At 39.9% G+C, this 15343-nt stretch overlaps 1 long non-coding RNA gene and 1 pseudogene across 1 annotated transcript in view; one reads left to right on the forward strand and one right to left on the reverse strand.

Annotated features, from left to right (window-relative positions):
- Nucleotides 1-8663, forward strand: part of LOC139026764 (uncharacterized) — a 14577-nt gene extending 5914 nt beyond the window's left edge. The window contains exon 2 of the long non-coding RNA XR_011478693.1: nt 5932-8663. This is a non-coding gene — a long non-coding RNA (uncharacterized lncRNA). The remainder of the gene's footprint in view (nt 1-5931) is intronic.
- Nucleotides 8664-10380: 1717 nt separating this feature from the next.
- LOC112078467 (zinc finger protein 658B-like) overlaps nt 10381-15343 on the reverse strand; it is a 37331-nt pseudogene continuing 32368 nt past the window's right edge.

Genomic DNA, 15343 nt, shown 5'->3' on the forward strand with positions numbered 1-15343 from the left:
TGAACTTTATTGATCTACTGAATCATTGTAGTTATGGGGTTAACTTATAGTAAATAAATGCTTTTGTTAAATTCATGACATTCAAATAAATATATCTGTATTTATCTACTTAATTTATCTATTTATCTAGGGTGAACAGGCCGGGCTCGGGTGGATGAGGTTCTTCATCTTCCAAATAAAATGTTATTGATCACATCACATGTTACGATAGGCTATAGGTTCTAAGACAGATGTAAATGTATGTTATCCGAGTGTAACGAAATGCTTGGTTTCTAGTTCCGACTGTGCAGCAATATCTAGCAAGTAATATCTAACAATTCCACAACAAATACCTAATACACACAAATCTAAGTAAAGGAAAGAATAAGAATATATATGAATATATGGATGAGCAATGTCAGAGGGCATAGTCTAAGATGCAATAGATAGTATAGAATACAGTATATACATATGTGATGAGTAGTGCAAGATATGTAAACATTATTAAACTGGCATTATCTCTGTGGCCTTCCACAGAGACCATGCATATGGAATGTTTGAAAAACTTAGACACTAAACAGACACCCCTTTAGTTTTCTTGAAACCAAGGTTAATTTGTCTGCTAATCAAGTTCACTTTATATTTTACATGCTTCAGCAGTAGTTAGTCCATCAGTCCAATACATGTCGCTGTTGCACTACGGTAGTGGGAAACAGGAAGTTCCGGGTGGCGCCACCATTCTTCGGAATAAGAAAACGACAGAACGGTGTTGTGCGTTTCGCTTTATTACTACAGGTATGTAATAGCACGTTTAAACTGTCTATTATCAAAAGAACGTCATAACGTATTAGATAACACACCTTCAAGATATTATCACGTTTGGAAAGTTTTGTGTAATTTCGTGTCAAACCGAGTGAGTGAGAACGTGATAAAAATATTTTCAAGCACACGGAGCGGGGTCCACCACACGTTCATTTGTGAGGCTTTCCAGGTTCATAACACAGTCGTGTTCGCCTGGGGATGTTCAGTAAAAAAACGTTGTGGAAAGTTGCAGATAGAAATGCCCTGAATAGAGCTGACATGATTCCTTCTAATCAGAGGCATGTTTGTTCTACATAATACATTTCTATCTGAATGTGGCCAACAATGTGGCCAACGTCTCCGTCCCCCTCCTGGAAGCAGCCATGGTACCCGCTTGTCCCTAGCTACGTGAAGCTAGCCAGAATAACGATTAGCCACAATAGTGGAATTTGCGGTTTGCCCTCAACATAAAAGTCCCTCATTGAAAGTGATGCAAACTAATACAAATTAGTGGAATCATTTCAAATGTGGATTAGGTAACACTAAACATTGTTAGAATGTTGTTACTTATTTTAAAATTGAGAAGAATGGCGCCAGAGTAGATGGCTGCCGTTTTATGGTTTTCTAACCAATTGTGCTATTGTGTGTTTTTCGGCATTATTTGTGGGTAATCTGCTTCCACCCTCAGTCCTATTAGACAACGTACAATCATTGGATGACAAAATAGACGAGCTACGATCACAAATAAACTGTAATGTCTTTTGTTTCACCGAGTCGTGGCTGAACGATGACACGGATAGCATACAGCTGGCAGGGTTTGCGCTGCATCTGCAAGATGGAACAGCTGCCTTTTGTAAGACAAGGGGTGGCATCTGTGTATATTTGTAAACAACAGCTGGTGCACGAAATCTAATATTAAGGAAGTCTCAAGGTTTTGCTCGCCTGAGGTAAAGTATCTCATGATAAGCTGTAGACCACACTATTTACCAAGAGAGTTTTTGTCTATATTTTTCATTGCTTTCTATTTACCACCACAAACCAATGCTGGCAGTAAGGCTGCACTCAATGAGCTGTATAAGGCCATAAGCAAACAAGAAAATGCTCATCCAAAGGCGGCACTCCTAGTGGCCGGAAACTTTAATGCAGGAAAGCTGAAACCTTTTCCCTTTTCTCCAGCATGTCACGGATGCAAATAAAACTAATCTAGATTTTTTTTGCTTACTGGACTATTGTAGTTCATAGGAGGGGGCGGTATTTCAGCCAGGACCGGCCTGTGTCTGCATCAAGCATAAAAATGGATAGAAGACACAACCTCTATGTAACCCGTTTTACCATGTACATTGTCATTGAGGGTTTCCACCATTTTAAAGTAGTCAAATGGTGGGGATTCTTATGGTTAGGAGTAATCAGCTAATTATTAGTGCCCGTCTTCTTCAAATGTTGCTATGGTTTGTAAATATTTAACACCGCCATCTAGTGGCAATAACTGAATGACACTAATTGGTTCAGGACTCCAGCACTTCAGGTGGCGCTAACTCTGTGGTGTCAACGTACTTCCGTTCAGGCAGTGCAGGCATGAGAGAGAGACAATTTCAAGGTTGCATTACTGTTTTGAAGCAGAACATAATGTATCAGTTTTCTACATGTTTAATAATTCAGACACATTCAGTTGTTCCATCTTTATCTATAATGTTTAATGGTGTGAACGGAAATACAATTGGAGTTAAATAATACAGTGAAGAAAAGGTTATTCAGGAAAATAGTACATAGTGCTGCCTAAAACATACTGCAACCTTGTGTTTTCAATGTTTAGCTACCTGATCTAATATAATTTTTAGAGAATAAAGAAAGTACCAGACTGTCAAGACAATAACTTTGGGTCCATTTTCTCTTCATTACTACAGGCCAACTCCGATTATGTCTGAGACCGGTAACATCAAAAGTGAGGATAAACCAATCTACAGTCACGGTCCTGATTGTGACAGTGCAGCCCAGTTTACACTGCAGGTCCAGAGATGGCATCAGTGAAGCTGGAAGACTGCAGTCAAACACTGGAGCTGAATGCCAACATTAAAGATGAAGAAGAGAGGGAGAGTTGGCGAATCTGTTAATGATGGTAAGAGCAGGTTCTGTCTATAAGTTATCTTCATAAGTTAGACCTCCATAAGTTATTGACAGTGTAATTCTGTAAATCTGACATCACACATCCTTGAACAAGTTCTATGAAATGAGCCTGTGTATTTCTAACCCTTGTGATAGTGAGTGGAGGATGATATGAATGAGTCTGTGTAGTTACTAACCCTTGTGATAGTGAGTGGAGGATTATATGACTCATAATATTCACCCCTTTTTGCCCTCAACTGTGAACAGCTTTTAGGGCCAACCCATTTAGTCGACTGGTCGATTGTTTGGTCGATACATAGCCTATTGGTCTACTAAGCTTTTTTTAATCGAGCAGTGCAAATATATAAATTGCTTATATACAGTACCAGTCAAAGTTTGGGCAACACATCAAAATATATTTAGATTTTTCAAAGTGCCACCATTTGACTTGATGATAGCTTTGCACACTCTTGGCATTCTCTCTACCAGCTTCACCTGGAATGCGTTCCAACAGTTTTGAAGGAGTTCCCACAATGCTGAACACTTCTTGGATGCTTTTCCTTCACTCTGCGCTCCAACTCATCCCTAACCATTGGGTTGGGTTGAAGTCGGTGATTGTGGAGGTCAGGTCATCTGATGCAGCACTCCATCACTCTGGAAAGTGGTTTGGGTCATTTGCCTGTTGAAAAACAAATGATAATCCCACTTGCGCAATCCAGATGGGATGCGTATCGCTGCAGAGTGCTGTGGTAGCCATGCGGGATATTGTGACTTGAATTCTAAATAAATCAATGACAGTGTCACCACAGCAAAGCACCACACAGCTCCTCCTCCATGCTTCTCGGTGGGAACCACACATGCGGAGATCACCGTTCACCTGTCTGTGTCTCACAAAGACACCGAGGTTAGAACCAAAATCTCACATTTGGACTCATCAGACCAAAGGACAGATTTTCACCGGTCTAATTTCCATTGCTCATGTTCTTGGCCCAAGCAAGTCTCTTTTTCTTATTGGTGTCCTTTAGTAGTGGTTTCTTTGCAGCAATTCAACCATGAAGGCCTGATTCACGCAGTCTCATCAGAAAAGTTGATGTTGAGATGTGTCTGTTGAACTCTGTGAAGCATTTATTGTGTCTGCCATCTGAGGTAAGCTGGAAGACAGGTATACCTGTTAATTGAAATGCATTCCAGGTGACTACCTCATGAAGCTGGTTGAGAGTATGCCAAGAGTGTGCAAAGCTGTAATCAAGGCAAAGGGTGGCTACTTTGAAGAATCTGAATATAAAAATATATTTAAAAAATTTGGTTACTACATGATTCTATGTGTTTATTTCATAGTTTTGATGTCTTATTATACAATATAAAAAATAGTAAAAAAAAAGCAAACCCTTGATGAGTAGGTGTGTCCAAACTTTTGACTGGTACTGTATATAAAATATGTATGGCACACAAGACATCTGTCTGAGTGGATCTGATACTATTTCTGATTGTCTTAACTCACCGTCACTGTGGAGTTTCTCAATAAAAAAATTTCAGCTCAAACAGCAAGTGAGCAAAGTCTGTTTCTACAAAAAAATCCAGTTCTCTACCTTTTAATAACCACTCAGCATGAAGGGAAAATGTCATGCTTTGATCCGTGGATATGTCTTACTTCTTATCCTTGTGCAAATAGCCCACAGCTGTGTCTGTCTGTCTGGAGCTGCTGGCAACTCTAAGGTCCAAAATATTTTATACAATGTTGCAAGTTTGCTAGCACAGGCCAGACCAAATGAATAGTTGATACAATGTTTCAATTTCTTGCAGACAGGCCATGTGTAGCCAGTTTGATTGTTAGGTAACTATTTTCATCAGGATATTTTCAACCTGCAGGCTGCATGTTTTTATTTGTTGGCTTTATGAAAGCTAGTTTACATATTGGCAATAGAATTTACTTTTAGATTTGTATATATTTGATGAATTTTGATTACCACATGACATTGATTTGAGATATGAAGACTTTATTATGAATGAAATTAAACTGTTCCATGAAAATGTGCATATGAAAATCATAACTGGCACGCAGATCGTAGAAATGGTACTATACATTGGCACTCAAAAGGTTGCCGACCGGCAACGTCAGGAGCATAACGGAAGGCCAGCAGCAGCGGGAGGAGGAGAGTCGGGAACAGATTTTTTAAAACTTCTGGTTAGGCTATATTGATCTCTGGCTGCCTCTTGAGTAATTGGTGTCTTCAATTTCAATCGCAGTGCTCAAAGCATCAGACAAGCTCAGTAGCCTCCATATAGTTGATTTATTTAAACACATATGTATGGAAAAATACATCGTTTAAAATTAAAACATTTGGTCAAATGAAAACAAGACTCTCGGTCGACCAGGAATATTTGTTTTTGTCGGGACAGCCCTAATAGCTTTATCCCTGTATTGTACAGCCTACTGATATGAAGTTATATGTATATCACCCCAACTGACTGGTTTTCTGATGTTGTTCACACAGGAGACCATGTTGAGACATCTCTATTCCGGAGAGCAACAGCAGGAAGATCACAGAGATAAGAGGTCTCAACACTGCCCACATTGTGAGGAGATTTTCCCAATTCTTCAAAACTAGAAATGCACTTAAAATACACACAGGAGAGAATCTGTATTCCTGCACTGACTGTGGAGAGAGTTTCACAACATCACAGGCTCTGACAGTTCATTCTGGAGTCCACACTGGGAAAAACCTTACTCTCTCTATCTGTGGGGAGAGTTTCTCTCAACAGAGCAGCTTAAAAACACACCAAGGTGTACACACAGGAGAGAAAGCCATACTTGTGCTCTGACTGTGGGAATAGTTTCTCCACATCAAGCAGCTTAAAACACACCAACGTAGCACACAGGAGAGAAGCCTTACTCCTGCTCTGACTGTGGGAAGAGCTTCACTCATCAAGCAGCTTAAAACAACACCAACGTGTACACACAGGAGAGAAGCCTTCCTTGCTCTGACTGTGGGTCGATTTTCTCTCAACACAGCAGCACCTTAAAACAACACCAACGTGTACACACAGGAGAGAAGCATTACTTCTGCTCTGACTGTGGAAAATGTTTCACAAGATCAGTTGAGCTAAGATTTCATTGGAGAACACACACCAGGAGAGAAGCCTTACTGCTGCTCTGACTGTGGGAAGAGTTTCTCTCAACAGGGCCACTTAAATGTCACCAGCGAATACACACAGGAGAGAAGCTTACTACTGCTCTGACTGTGGGATGAATTTTCTTCAACAGAGCGGCTTAAAGTCACACCAACGTATACACACAGGAGAGAAGCCTTACGTGTGCTCTGACTGTGGGAAGAGTTTTTCAAATCAGAGCACACTAAAAACACACCAACGTATACATAAAGGAGAGAAGCCTATACTCCTGCTCTGACTGTGGGAAGTGCTTCACAACATCAACTGAGATAAAAGTTCATCAAAGAAGACACACAGGAGAGAAGCCTTACTTCTGCTCTGACTGTGGGAAGAGTTTCACCCGATTGGCTACCTTAAAAACACATCAATGTATACATAAAGGAGAGAATTCACATCACTTCTCTCAGACCAGCTAAGATTAAAGTCACTCCATCAATTAATCCTCATCTCATAAAAGAAGTGGTAACAAGGAATTTGATAACATTAAGAAGAGCAACACTATTGAAATCATATTGTTTCTCACTGTGAGGGAACTGTGAAGAGGAAGGAGTGCGTATAGAATGATGTCGTTGGAAATTCTATCCTTTTTTTAATGCGCCATTGTCACATGTGTTGATGTTGGGGTGGTGCTGGAGATGATGAATATGAAGTTGAAAGATTTTAGAAATTTCCATTAAGGCAAAAACAATAGGATGGTGGTTGGTCGGGTGGATAGATGGGTCAGCATATAACATGAACGTCTAGCAACCCAAAGGTTTCATGTTTGAATCTCATCAGGGACAACTTTAGCATTTAGCTAATAAGCACCGTTTCAACTACACTACATGACCAAAAGTATGTGGCGCACCTGCTCGTCGAACATCTCATTCCAAAATCATGGGCAATATATGGACTCGGTCCCCTTTTGCTGCTAAAGCCCCACTCTTCTGAGAAGGCTTTCCACTAGATGTTGTAACATTGCTACGGGGATGTGCTTCCATTCAGCGACAAGAGCATTAGTTAGGTTGGGCACTGATGTTGAGCGATTAGGCCTGGCTCGCAGTCGATATCAATTCATCCAAAGATGTTTGATGAGGTTGAATCAGGGTTCTGTGCAGGCCAGTCAAGTTCTTTCAAACCGTTTTTGACAAACAATTTCTGTATGAATGTCTATTTGTGCTCAGGGCATTGTCATACTGAAACAGGAAAGGGCCTTCCCCTTGGTGCCACAAATTGGCAGCACAGAATCATCTATAATGTCATTGCATGCTGTAGCGTAAGATTTCCCTTCACTGGAACTAGGAGCCTAGCCCGAACCATGAAAAGAGCCCGAACCATGAAAAGCAGCCCCAGACCATTATTCCTCCTCCACCAAACTTACGTTGGCCTATGCATTGGGGCAGGCAGCGTTCGCCTGGCATTCACCAAACACAGATTTTTCCGTCAGACTGCCAGATGATGAAGCGTGATTCATCACTCCAGAGAACACGTTTCCACTGCTTCAGAGTCCAATAGCGGCGAGCTTTACCCACTCCAGCCAATGCTTGGCATTGCGCATGGTGATCTTAGTCTTGTGTGGGGCTACTCGGCCATGGAAACCATTTCATGAAAGTCCCGACGAACAGTTTTCTTCTGCTGTTATTTCCAGAAGCATTTTGGAACTCGATAGGACAGGCAATTTTTACGTGCTACGCGCTTCAGCACTAGGCGGTCCGTTCTTTGAGCTTGTGTAGCTTACCACTTCACGGCTGAGCCATTCTTGCTCCTAGACTGTTCCACTTCACAATAACAGAACTTACAGTTGACCAGGGCAGCTCTAGCAAGGAAGAAATTTGACGAACTGACTGTTGGAAAAGTGGCATCCTATGAGGGTGCCACATTGAAAGTCACTGGCTCTTCAGTAAGGCCATTCTACTTCCAATGTTTATCTATGGAGATTGCATGGCCGTGTGCTCGATTTTAAACACCTCGCAGCGGGTGTGGCTGAAGTAGCCAAATCCACTATTTTGTGTGTGTATATATAGTGTACTTAGCATGTTAATTAATGTTTGCAACAACAAATTGGAATTTGTAAAATAATTATGATCGCAAATTCATAACAGGGTACGAATTGTAATCCATACTATACATCTTAGAAATCGTATACATTCATAGGCCAATGTAACATAACATACTGTGTCATACTAAATTGAGTGGTATGGTTTTGCTCTGACACCAAGTTCTCCCTCTGCAGTTCTCTGTGGGAATGAGCTAGTAGAACAGTGTCAGATAGAGATGATGTGATGATCATTTTCTGTGGGAATGAGTTAGTAGATACAACATGTATCAGATAGAGATGGTGTGATGATCAGTTCTCTGTGGGAATGAGTTAGTAGATACAACATGTATCAGATAGAGATGGTGTGATGATCAGTTTTCACCATTACTTTGGGTGGATTCTTTTACTACATAATGACTTTTGTTTAATGATACAGTCATTTAACATGACCTGTGTGATAGCTATGAAACAGCTACCTGTTTATTAAATTGTCTTTTAAAACTAGATTCATTATTTTAGCATTGATATTAATGCATTTGGATAACTGTAATGAACTTAATTTATCTGCTAATGAAAAATAAACATTCTACATTGAATTTGTGCTGGTCAACCTTTGTTTTGTGAGTTATCTATACAGAAAATACAATGTTTTTGTTTAATTCACGGCATTCAATAATTTACATGTCTATCTACCAAAACATGTCACTACACCTTTACACATCACCATGGGGACAAACCAATTTGCTAGCCACCAGTAATTGCTACAATGCCACAAATGATTTTGCAGTATAAGGACTTACATATGTTTCTTGTTAAATAAAATGATATTGTCAATGAAACCAAGTGTATTCCATCATTTTGTTGAATTAAAAGTACTTACAATATGTTGATTGTGTGCACTCGCTGTGTGATCTTTCATGGAACTCACCAGCATGTGGTCCTAAAGACTGGAAAGAGTTGAGCCATCCCTATGGGTAAAGAATATGGTTTGGGATGAATCCAGAAAAATAAGACTGAGGTTAACACAGGCATAGGAGATCTTATACGTTTTGTTCTACGAGATAATATCAGTAATTTAACATAACCTTTATGAATTATGAAGCCTTTCATGTGCTTATTTGATACATAAATGCATCAAAATGCAAAAAAAGTGATGTTAGCTGATGGAGATTAACTCATAGAACAAAACGTATAAGATCTCCTAAGCCTGTGTTTACCACAGACCTTCTTTTAGTGCCTACAAAATACCATTACTATTGCTCTCGATTACTTTGCAGCATGGGGAGGGGGCGTGATCACAGAGCGTGCATTCTTCTTGTTGGGTGTTTATTGGTGGTGTTCAGACCAACGTTAAAGGTGCATCACTGCCACCTGGCCTGGAGTGTGATAGAGACATGTGGTTTGTCCTGGTGACATCACAGGGTCAGAGAGAATCCTGACTGTAGTCATACAAAACACTCCAGGCACCGCCCATAAGAACCATTCATACTGTCAGATCTAATATGAAGAACTGAATACAACCATAAGAACCATTCATACTGTCAGATCTAATATGAGAGCTGAATACAACCAAAGAACCATTCATACTGTCAAGTCTAATATGAAGAACTGAATACAACCATAAGAACCATTCATACTGTCAGATCTAATATGGAAGAACTGAATACAACCATAAGAACCATCATACTGTCAGATCTAATATGAAGAACTGAATACAACCATAAACCATTCATACTGTCAGATCTAATATGGAAGAACTGAATACAACCATAAGAACCATTCATACTGTCAGATCTAATATGAAGAACTGAAACAACCATAAGAACCATTCATACTGTCAGATCTAATATGAAGAACTGAATACAACCATAAGAACCATCATACTGTCAGATCTAATATGAGAACTGAATACAACCATAAGAACCATTCATACTGTCAGATCTAATATGAAGATGTACAACCATAAGAACCATTCATACTGTCAGATCTAATATGAAGAACTGAATACAACCATAAGAACCATTCATACTGTCAGATCTAATATGGAAGAACTGAATACAACCATAAGAACCATCATACTGTCAGAATCTAATGAAGAACTGAATCAACCATAAGAACCATTCATACTGTCAGATCTAATATGAAGAACTGAATACAACCATAAGAACCATTCATACTGTCAGATCTAATATGAAGAACTGAATACAACCATAAGAACCATTCATACTGTTAGATCTAATATGAAGAACTGAATACAACCAAAGACCATTCATTGTCAGATCTAATATAAAGAACTGAATACAAAAGAGAAGAGTTTGACCAGTACAAATTCATGTAACTTTATTTTTAATTGGCAGAATAATTACTTAACTTATGCAGTTATCCAATACGCATAATGGATCATATGACTTAAACAAATCTGCTTTTAAAAGAGAACTTAATAAACACATGTAGTTGTTTCATAACCTGTGTATCATTAAACAGTTGTTTAATAGCAAAAATAATCCCCCCAAACTAATGCTGAAAACTGATCATCTCTATCTGATACATGTTGTGTCTACTAGTTCATTCCCACAGAGAACTGCAGAGGGACAACCTGAATGAAAGCAAGTGCCCACAGCAATGRTCCAACATCTGGTGGGAAGCCTTCCCGGAAGAGGCTGTTATAGCAGCAAAGGGGGGACCAACTCCATATTAATACCCATGTTTTTGGAATGAGATGTTCGATGAACAAGTGTCCACATACCTTTGTTCATGTAATGTAGAATACAAATTGTAGGACATATAAATTACAATTTGTATGATATGTTATGAATTGGAATTTGTACAATATGTTACAAATGTTCAATATGTTACGAATTACAATGTATTGTTGTTAATGCTAGCTAGGTGGCTATGCTTTGGGTTAAGTTTAGGGTTAGGGGAAAAACTTTTTTTGGGGGGGAAGGGTTAGCTAACATGCTAAGGAGCAGCATGCTAAGCTAACATGCTAAGTAGTATCTAAAAAGTAGTAAGTCGTTGCAAAGTTGCTTATTAGCTAAAATGCTAAAGTCATCTGTGATGAGATTCAAACAAGCAACCTTCGGGTTGCTAGATGTTCGTGTTATACGCCCACCCATCCAAAGAGCAGGAGTAAGGCTTCTCTCCTGTGTGTATACAGTTGGTGTGTTTTTAAGCTGCCCAGTTGAAACTCTCCCAACAGACAGTCAGACCAGGCTGAGAGGGAAGCAGTACCACCCCYTCAACTGTTAAACTATAAACTGTTTGATTTTAAAATGAGAAGCCTCACAGAAGATATTTAACACTAAGTGAAAATCCAAGGTCATCTCAATATCTTTACAGTAGAAGCTAACAAAACACACCAAAACAGACAAGGTGCACAGTGATATGTAAAGTAAAGAGGTTAACATTCTATAACGCTCCCTTTCCTCTGCACAGTTCGCTCACAGTGAGAAACAATAGGATTACAATAGAGTGTTCTAAGCTTTCTTCATTTGATCCAGTTTACTGTTACAACTTATTTTACGACTCTAATCTTAATTGTTCTGAGAGAACTGGCAGTGGTGAGACCTCTTTGCTCTGTGATCTTCATGCTGTTGCTCTCAACACGGTCTCCTGTATGAGCATAGACAGACTTTACAATTGGAGGATGCATTTAATGCATATTCTATAATGATATTCAATAGGCTACATCTGTCCTGTCGGTACATATATGTGACAAATATATAATATCTTATAACTAACTCTATTAAAGGGAAATGAAGCACCAACCAAACATCAACATGTGAAAATGACATCATCAACCAATTAGTAGGCAATGCCTCCTCATAAATTGGTCAAAAATCACACGATGCCCACCGATGATGTCCTTAGAAACACTTATCTTCCTCAATCTACAGAAACACGCAATATTTACATGTTGATGTTGGGGTGGTGCTGGAGATGAGGAATATCCCTTTAAGTTAACAGTCTAAAATGTGCTAAATGCTCTGCAGTTGTGCATTTGGTTTGCTAATTTAGTAGTTAGTTAGCTAACTACTCCTGGATGCTGTCTAAAATATATATATATTTTTTGCGTTCAGTGAACTGTGAGTACCATTTTGTTGTTGCTTGTATAACTTTGAGCTGGGATGTCTGTTCTGAAAAAATACCTCGTTAGCATTCTCTATGGGATTGGTTAGTATCGCTAACCTTCGGAGGCATTGTGGGGTTTGAAAATAGCGCCCCTTGTGTTCTGTGCCAGTATTACCTAATATTCTGGTAGATCTGTTCTATGTGCACTATTTCTATGCTTCCCGTTCTGAAGTTTTGATTTTTTGCGTTTTTTACTTCCGTTTTTGTACAACAGCTGAAAATACAATATTTTGGTTATGGAAAATATATTTCACAGCGGTTTAGATGGTACAATGATTCACTACACAATGACTGCTTGTTTTGTCACAAACTGGAGGCTATTAGAACTATTGCAATTTTAACATCCAGGAAATGGTGAAGTGATTTCTACATAGTGCATCTTAAAGTGATGGAGTGACTTTAATTCTTAGCTGGTCTGAGAGAACTGATGAGGCTTCTGTCCTTTATGTATACATTTGTGGCGTTTTAAGGTATCCAATCGGGAGAAACWCTTCCCGCAGTCAGWGCAGGAGTAAGGCTTCTCTCCTGTGTGTATACGTTGGTGTGCTTCTAAGTTMCCCAGRTGGGAGAAACRTTTTCCACAGTCAGAGCAGGAATAAGGCTTCTCTCCTGTATGTATTCGCTGATGACATTTTAACATATCCAATCGGGAGAAACTCTTTCCACAGTCAGAACAGGTGTAAGGCTTCTCTCCCGTGTGTGCTCTTTTGTGAACTTTTAGCTCAGCTGATGTTGTGAAGCACTTCCCACAGTCAGAGCAGGAGTAAGGCTTCTCTCCTGTGTGTATACGTTGGTGTGCTTCTAAGTTGCCCAGTTGAGAGAAACTCTTTCCACAGTCAGAGCAGGAGTAAGGCTTCTCTCCTGTATGTATTCGTTGGTGACATTTTAACATATCCAATTGGGAGAAACTCTTTCCACATTCAMAGCAGTAYTAAGGCTTCTCTCCAGTGTGCACTCTCTGATGAACTGTCAGAGCTTGTGATGTTMTGAAGCTCTTCCCACAGTCAGTGCAGGAGAAAGGCTTCTCTCCTGTGTGTATACGTTTYTGTGTTTTTAAGTTGCCCAGTTGAGAGAAACACTCCCCACAGTAAGAGCAGGAGTAAGGCTTCTCTCCTGTGTGTATACGTTGGTGTGTTTTTAAGCTGCCCAGTTGAGAGAAACTCTTTTCCGACAGTCAGAGCAGGAGTAAGGCTTCTCTCCTGTGTGTATCGTTGGTGGTTTTTAGGTGCCCTGTTGAGAAAACCCTCCACAGTCAAAGGCAGAGTATGGCTTCTCTCCTGTGTGTATTCGTGATGTGTTTTTAAGTGGTCCCTGTTGAGAGAAACTCTCCCAACAGACAAAGCAGAAGTATGACTTCTCTCCAGTGTGCACTTTCTGATGAGCTGTCAGAGCTTGTGTGATGTGAATCTCTCTTCTCACAATCTGTGCAGAATACAGATTCTGGTTCTGTGTGTATTTTTAGGTGTATTTTTAGATTTGATAGAATTGGGAAACTCTCCTCGCAATGTGGGCAGTGGTGAGACCTCTTAGCTCTGTGATCTTCCGGCTGTTGCTCTCTGGATGTAGAGAATGTCTCAACATGATCTCCTGTGTGAACAACATCAGAAAGACCAGTCAGTTGGTGGAATATTCAGTAAAATGTATTTTATGAAGCCTTTTTACATCAGCAGTTAAATATATCCAGCCTTAAACCCCCAAGAGTAAGCAATGCAGATGTAGAAGCACATTGGCTAGGAAAAGGAGGAACCAGGCTGTGAGGGGTGGCCAGTCCTCTTCTGGCTGTACCGTAACATATGAATCATCAGTAAGCTGTACAATCAAAACGGGAAAACATCTATTCTAAAAGTGGGTAACAGTCAGGCTTGAGTCTATATAATATGCAACATGTAAAGTGTTGTCGAAAGGTTTCATGAGCTGAAATAAAAGATCCCAGAATGTTTCATACTCACAAAAGCTTATTTCTCAAAAATGTTTACATCCTGTTAGTGAGCATTTCTCCATTGCCAAAATAATCCATCACCTGACAGGGGTGACATATCAAAGAGCTGATTAAAAAACATGATCTTACACAGGTGCACATTCTGCTGGGGACAAAATGCCACTAAAATGTGCAGTTTTGTCACAACACCACCACAGACGTTTCAAGTTGGAGGAGCGTGCAATTGGCATGCTGACTGCAGGAATGTCCACCAGAGCTGTTCCAGAGAATTTATGTTAATTTCTCTACATAAGCCACCTCCAACACATTTTAGAGAATTGGCCCTATGTCCAATCAGCCTCACAACCGCAGACCATGTGTAACCACACCAGTCCAGGACTCCACGTCGCGCTTCTTCACATGTGGATCGTCTGAGACCAGCCACCCGGACAGCTGATGAAACTGAGGAGTATTTTCGGTCTTAATACAGCCCTTTTGTGGGAAAAACTCATTAAGATTTTTGGGCCTCGCTTCCAAGTGGGTGGACCTATGCCCTCCCAGGCGCACAATGGTGCTCCCATGTTTAAGTGTAAAACTAAGATGACTCAATAATCCATGCCTTCTTGGAGTGCAATACATTAAAAAGTTATGGCGGAGTTTAGAAATGTGCAGAAGTTTTACAATGTAAATTTAACTTTGAATCTGTCTATCTGCATATTTCAAGACATGGCATATGGGGTGCAGTGAGCTACCCAATGGGGTAGACCATACTTTTCTCGTCAATGATTTTGAAAAACCTCCATCTCCTCGACAGTGGATGAATCAAATGTAATATTTCAAATATTGAAAGGGTGTAATGAGAAAAACAGAACAGTACAAGTTGAGCATATGGCATAGAAAAGTTCCAGGGATGAAGGAGAGTGTGAACCATACATGATGTGTATGTAGCAGTCGAACATTCGAAATAGATTCATTTTTCATGGCACACAAGACCCCGTCTGATTGGCTCCTGTCTCGGTGGACTAATCCATTCGGAGGCCATAGGATGGCACAGTCCATCACTAAGACATGCTACTGAAATTGTATATGGTTATATTATGTAATAACAATGGTGCAAACTAATAAAAATTACATTATTTTATAACATGCGCTTTCTCCCAGTTAGATAGCGGTCACTGTCTGCGATTCTGAAACAATACTTTTGAGGGTGTGGAAACCAA

The sequence above is a fragment of the Salvelinus sp. IW2-2015 genome, unplaced genomic scaffold, assembly GCF_002910315.2.
Source record: "Salvelinus sp. IW2-2015 unplaced genomic scaffold, ASM291031v2 Un_scaffold5721, whole genome shotgun sequence".
In the NCBI taxonomy this organism is placed as follows: domain Eukaryota; kingdom Metazoa; phylum Chordata; class Actinopteri; order Salmoniformes; family Salmonidae; genus Salvelinus; species Salvelinus sp. IW2-2015.